At 45.1% G+C, this 7257-nt stretch overlaps 1 pseudogene; it reads right to left on the bottom strand.

Annotated features, from left to right (window-relative positions):
• Positions 1-7257, bottom strand: part of LOC103596886 — a 12794-nt pseudogene that overhangs the window by 5291 nt on the left and 246 nt on the right.

The following is a 7257-nucleotide window of genomic DNA, read 5'->3' as shown; positions in this document are numbered from 1 at the left end:
TGTTGCCTGTCCCGGTCCGGTACGGGGGCAACACTGAGGGTTGCGATCCGTTGCCGGACAGGGAAAAAGAAAAAAAAAAAAAAAAAAAAAAAAAAAAAAACAAATGTCATGAAGTCCACAAAAGAACAGGCACTTTTCTATTCAGTGCCTCTGAACTCTTACTTTACACAGCGTTCTCATAAGTTTGGTCACCTGGGTTCTAAAGTTAAGCATATCTGAAGCAGCAAATTAAAGCAGCAAATTGACAGGAGCAAGAAGTGTAATTATAGTAATAATTACTAATTATTGTTTTTTTCCTACCAGCTGGGAACTTTTAGTGACCCCAGAAACTGAGGCTCAGAGAGGGAAAAAGAACTTTCCTAAGGACACATGGAGACATAAGCAAACTGACAGATAAAAGAACCAAAGCCTGCACTCAGTGCCTCACCCCTAGGAGAAATTAATGAAAATGCGGATTAGCTATTTTAACAAAGAAACAGCAGTCTGGTGCTATTTTGTGTGGGAGATAAGAGTCCTCTAAATCTGTCTAGTTCCCACAGATAGCACAGCACAGAAGCCAGTGTTCCCGCTGTTCACACACAAAAGTTCATTCCTTGAATCATCATGAGAAAATACTGCATTGTATCCACTGAGCTCTGTTTAATGAGTCAGGGAACTATGTGATACATTTGAGAAATATCAGAACTGGACCAGCCGGTGAGGCCTGGCTTTGCCCATGAGCTGCGACCTTGAGCAAGTTGCTTAACAATTAGCTGAGGGCGATTGGTTGAACCAATAATCTCTGAAATTCTTTGAGTTCCATGAAACTTGGACCAACCATTTTCTCTGAGATGACCTTGGCTGGGGAACCCAGATTCCCTACAGGGCTGAGAGCGCCACCTGGTGATTCAAGTTAGTAAGGGAGATTTTTTTTTTCACCTTCTAGGCCAGACCAACCCAGTATACCATTCCAGTTTAGACCTGCAGGATTGGTTCTTCACTTGTTTTTGTTTTTAACTTCTTGACTTTTTAAAAATTGTGAAAATGTGCCTTTTACTGGGAAGAGGGTACATAGATTTCATCCCAAGGTTCTTAATCTTCCCACCCTCAAGCCAAGTTTAAGAACCACGAAGTCAAGGAAACGTTAGGCCCAGGGCAGTGGTCATTTTATAAACACTGGCTTGAGGCTGTGACTTTATTTGGAAAGCTATTTCACCTCCCTGAGCCTCATCTGCGAAATGCAGATAAGAATAATACCTACTTCAGAGGTTTGCTCAAAGGATGGAAGGGCCTATCCCATGGAAAGTGTGCCTTTCCCTGAGAGCAAACAGTGCCATATTACGAGGGAACTTTCTTGAAATCTTGCAGAAAGTCATCCATCAGCTGGAAAAGCCAGGATGCAAGTCGTACCTCTTCTCCCCAACACTGTGTCTACCAGTTTAGCCAGACAAAGTTCTCCTGGACAGGGAATGCAAAACTTTTATTGTTGAATTGAGTTTAATATACTCTTCTTTGAGAGATGGGATGGAACTTTTGCAGGGATGGGAGACAGAACTGAAGCAAACAATGATCAGGGACTGGGACCCTAAAAAGTTGGGAATTCCTAAGTACACACCCAAAGTAGTTTGACTGAAATCTTTGGGGAAAAAAAAAATACTGGTATAAAATACTTGACTGAATTCCAGCCAGGTGTCTTGGCATACAGAGAGCCCGATCTAAGTAAAGAGGCAGGCTTTTAAAATGCCACTCTGCTCACAGCAGGGCGGCAAGGGAAGCAAGAACTATTTCTTTCCAGAAGACAGAAGTGGAATAATGGGTAAGGCATGGAGGGATCCAGAAATGAGGTGCCCCAGATTCTCTGAGCCACTTAGTGGCTTAAGTGTTCATTGAGTGTCCATCAATTGATGAATAGATTAACGAAATGTGGTATATCCATATAACGGAATATAATTTGTCCATGAAAAGAAATGAAGTACTGATACATGCTACGACATGCATACATCCTGAAAACATTATGCTATGTGAAAGAAGCCAGACTCAACATATATTGTTTAATTCTGTTAATATGAAATGTCCAGAATAGGCAAATCTATAAAAACAGAAAGTGGATTAGTGATTTCCAGGGTAGGAGGAATGGTGGGGGAATTGGGGGTGACAGCTAAATGGTAAGGTGTTTCTTTTGGGGGTGATGAAAATCTGAAATTGATGGTGGTGATGGTTGCACAACTCTATGACTATACTAAAAACCATTGAATTGTACACTTTAAGTGAGTAAATTTTATGGTATGTGAATTATAGCTCAATAAAGCCATTACCAAAAAAAAAAAAAAAAAAAAAAAAAAAACTATCCAAAACTCACTTTTATTGGACTTCGCACATCAGTATCACAATAGACAGATCCTCTGATGTTACATAAACTTTGAAAAAACAAGTGTTAATGGCTGTGTAATATTCCAACAGGTGCATATTAGGTAACCAATAAAAACTGTAGTCTCCAAAAGTTGGTGAGACTAGTTGCCCCTGGGGAAGAGGACTGGGGGCTGGGGAAGGTGGGCAGAAGGCTTCCTTTCAAGATATAATTTCACTCTAAAATTACTTGAATTTTTTTTGTTTGTTTTACTTTTTATTCACAAACACCAATGAAGTGCCCCCGTTCTCTGGCCCACATGAGTATCACTCTTTGTCCTGACTGTTCTTCCTCTTTCCCATTTTCTTCTGCATTTAAGAAATTTTTTTTTTTTTTGTCTTTTGTCTTTTTCCGTGTCCGGCACGCAACCCTCAGTGTCGCCCCCGTACCGGACCGGGGACCGGCAACGGGATCGCAACCCTCGGCGCCGCTCCCGCGCCTCGCTCAGCCAGTGAGCGGGAACCGGTCTGCATGTGGGATCCGAACCCTCGGGCGGGAGCGCCGCCGCGCTTCCCAAGCGGCGCACTTATCCAGTGCGCCACCGGGCTGGCCCAGAAATTTTTAACTGTAGAGAAATATATGTAACATGAAATGTACCATCTTAACCGTTTTTAAGTAGCGCCGCCGCGCTTCCCAAGCGGCGCACTTATCCAGTGCGCCACCGGGCCGGCCCAGAAATTTTTAACTGTAGAGAAATATATGTAACATGAAATGTACCATCTTAACCGTTTTTAAGTACATAGTGCAGTGGCATTAAGTACATTCACATGGCTGTGCAGCCATCACCACCATCCATCTCCAGACACTTCATCTTGCAAAACTGAAACTCTGTCCCCATTAAACAACTCCCCATTTCCTCCTCCCCCATTCCCTGGCCACCACCATTCTACTTTTGGTCTCTAGGCATTTAACTACTTTAGGCATGTCATATAAAGGAAATCATACAGTATTTGTCTTTTTGTCACTGACTTATTTCACTTAATGTAATGTTCATTCGGATTTTTTTTAAACCATTAGACTTGTTATTACTTTTTTAGTTAAAAAGACTAGTTATTTCTTAAAAATCACAAAAAACTCACAACTCTGTGTATACTTATAATATGAAATTAAGGAAAAAAGCAGGAATCAAAACTGTTTAAAATGTTATCACAACTTTGTAAAACAAAATCACACACGTTAGGAAAATGGTTCATCCTGGCTTTCTCAGCATAGTCCTGAGTTTACTAAGTCCCTTTATCTCCGCAAATTAAAAACACTTGTGATTGTCAAGCCACATGTCCCAATTTAAAATTGAGAAAATAATATTTTTCTATGTCAACACGCACATTCAGCAAGTGAATTTAAGACCAAAGAACAGGAAAGTGATCAAAGAGTGTTTTCTACCTGAGTTGTATGTTCTGTGTCCAGCAGTTTTCATCATGGGTGATCTAGCTTACATCTTTTCCTGTCAAGTTTCCCACCATAGAGTTGTCTCATTGGGATAAGGAGGGGCCGTTCAGATGGTACTGGCTCTGGAGAACTGATTGTGTGGATAGTTTAGTAACTTCACAGGAAGAGACTGAAATTGACTATAGTGGAAGTATTTATACGGTGGAAATTGGCAAACACTACAAATCACCCACAACCCAGAGAGTCTGTGGTTAAACATATACCAGCACACTGCTGGGCTGCTCTCCCCTGTTAGGGTGGGTGGTTCATCCACCTCTCTTAGCCCCTGGTTACCCATTTCTCAGAGAACTGAATGGTCATTTTCCTGATCCCTCTGAAAGTGGCATTTTGCCTTCTTGGGGTGGATCTGCCTTCCAAGTCCCATGGTTCTTTGCCACTTAGAGACATTAAACCTCACCCTGCTGGTCTAGATAGAAGAGGTTGGGCTCTGGTCAAAAATGCAGACAATCCCTAACTTACAATGGTTCAAGTTATGATTTTAGACTTTACAATGGGTTTATCAGAGTATTAAATGCATTTTCAACTTCCGATGGGTTTATTGGAGTGTAACCCCATTTAAGTCAAGGAGCGTCTGTGGCAGACTCATTTGACAGCTCTCCATTTCCCACTTTTCCATCTCATTTTGCCAGCTTCTTCTTGGAACTTTTCCTGATTTCAGGAACTTTCTGGCTGCCGCATCCTCACTCCAATTCTTTCTTCTGGGCAGAAGGCACAGGGGAGAGGTGTGTGTGTGTCTGTGTTGGCGGGGAGCAGGGGGTGTTGTTGGAAGGTTTAGTAGGTTTTCTTCTGCAAAGAATAAGCCAGGTTCATTTTGCCCTTGCTCCTTGAGGTGTCAGCCTGTGGGTCCCAGGCCCGGCAAGGAGGTGGGATTTTTGTCGTCCACTTTTTAGTATCTCTGGAAGCAAGACTTCCAGAACTGAACTGAGAAGCACACTCCTACCCAAGCTGTTCCCTACTGGCCCTCTCTTTCCGAAGCCCCCAGGAGATTATTTCTAGTTGAACTAGAAGCAGGTTGTTGCTAAGAAACCCTTCAGAATTACCTTAGGGAGGGGACACAGACATGAGAATGAGTAGGGGAGAAATAATAGACATAAAGGTAGGTTGCTTGAGCCTTCGAAGACCCAGGCTGCCTTATAAGGGCTGGCTGTGGAGTCAGGTAGGAGCCCCTATCTGTTCCTCCCTCCAGGATGGGTCAAAATGACACAGCCCCAGACCTGGCTTCAAATTGTGGCTCCCCCTTTTCACGCCTTGTCACTTAACATCTCAGAGCCATCTGTAAAATAGGAGCACACTTAGCCCAGAGCCCAGAGTAAGTTTTCAATTCCTGGAAGGTGAAAATGAAACAAAACAAAGACAGCCGCGTGCAGCGTGGACAGAAGTGTTGGTGCCCACAGTGCACACATGATTGTGGGATTCAGGAGCCCGGACTGAGTGACATCTCAAATGATAAGCTGCAAAAGGTCTGTAACGATCTTTGTGGAGTTCCTTCATACAGATCAACTCATGTAATCTTCACAACGAAACCATGAGGCAGACATGAGCTGTTTTACAGATAGGAAAGCAGGGCTCTAAAAGGGCCCTACATTGCTGGGGACCCCATGGTGAACACCTGAGTCACTGGTCACTGTTCTAGGCAGGGCACTTTCTATGTCCAGAGTGCAAGTGGACGTCAGGGCAGGGCAGGGCAGGGCAGTGTCCTGAAGTGCAAGTGGACGTCAGGGCAGGGCATTTCCTAACACAGCTTCTGTCTCAGGGCTGGCAGGAGCACAAGTAGCCATACCAATGAGGTGTTTCCTGGGCCAGCTCAGCTCAGGGGAATATCTGTGTCTGCTCTCCCAGTGACTCCCAAAGCATGCAGACCCATGTCTCCTTGGCCCTGGCAGCCTGTTTATATGTGACAAGAGTGGAACTGTTGGGCAGGACTTGGACTCAGACAGATACAAGTCTAGTCCTGGCTTTACCACCAACCAATGGACTGTGTGACATGGCGTGTAACCTCCCAGGGCTGTAGTTGTCTCACTTATAAATGGGACTGAATGGTACCTTAGGTCCAAGGGTTGCAGGGAGGGCCCAGTGAGATTAGAACCGTACATTGACTCAGCAAATAGGTCAGGAGGCCTGCTGTATGCAATTTCCCTTGCTAGGCACCACGAAGGTCACAGAAAATTCCAGACCCTCAGCTGAAAACTTGCCAGTTATTGACTTTATTTATAACCTGTTTACCTCAGGTAATGATGTGAGGTGTTTGCTGGAAAAGCTGAGGAACTACAATATCAAAACCGGTTACCTTTTGTTTATTCAACAGATATATATATCAGGTGGCATCTAGATGCCAGGGACTGGGATACAGGAAATGGATCTGGTTTAGGACAGTATTCACATTCCATCGCCAGGCAAAAGATGAAAAGCAAGAACCAAAGGGGAAGGGAAAGTGGGAACACTCTGTCAAGAGTCAGCTGAAGAGTTAAAATCATTGAGCATAGAGTTAAAAAAAAAAAAAAAAGACCCGTGCAGCTGCCTGGCTCACTTTATCAGGAACAACACACTTTTTTTTTTTTTTTACTGGTTTCAAGGGGATTTCTTTATGGAAGAAGCACTTCAATAAGGAACGTTTAAGCAACAGAACAAGTGAGTTTAACAGCAATTTTTGTTCTCCCCAACATTTTATGAGGAACATTTTCCAACATACAGAAAAGTTGAAAGAATGTGAACACCCATATCCCCGTCTCCTAGAGCCTACAATTAATATCCTGCTGTACTAATTGTTTTTTGTTTGTTTGTTTGTTTGTTTTTACATAAGTTTCTCCTATAACTGTTTCAAGTACGGTTCTTCCTGAGGCTATCACGGCCACATTCTCCCCAGGACAGGCGGATAGGATGGGAACATGGGCAGGGAAGAGAGGGAATTTAGCCCGGGAATGTAGCTCTTTGGGAATGTGACTGGGTGGGGGTGGGGGAACTAAAAAGGAAAAACAAAAACAAAACTCGTGAGAAACAAGCCCCGCTGACTCTTAACTGTGTGGTCTCAGCCAGCTAATAGGAGAACCGGAGTCTCGAGGCTGCTTTTGGCAGGAGGTCCAGGGATCATCTTTCTCCTACTCCCTTCTGCCAAAGGTAGAAAAAGGCAGCGATGGCGGCCCTGGCGCCCGCCTTGCACCCGGGAACGCAAATGCGAATCCCCGGAGCGGCTCGGCTGGGACGAGCGGGGGGCCCTGCATTCTGCAGCCTGGCGGCCGGCCCCTCCGGCTCCCGGTTCTGCAGCCCGCGGGCCGGGGCGGGGGCGCGTCCTGCGGCAGCTGCAGGGCCCGGTCCGGCCCAGCTGTCCCCGCGCCTCCAGACTGCTGTCCCGGGCGGAGTGGCCTCGGGGAGGGCCCAGCCGTCGCGCTCCTCCCCCGGCCCGGCGGGACTGGGCTGGGCGCGCT

Source organism: Galeopterus variegatus, unplaced genomic scaffold, assembly GCF_000696425.1.
Source record: "Galeopterus variegatus unplaced genomic scaffold, G_variegatus-3.0.2 Scaffold2137, whole genome shotgun sequence".
NCBI lineage: Eukaryota > Metazoa > Chordata > Mammalia > Dermoptera > Cynocephalidae > Galeopterus > Galeopterus variegatus.
The sequence above is the reverse complement of the archived record's forward strand: the minus strand, read 5'-3'. Positions and strand labels throughout refer to the sequence as shown.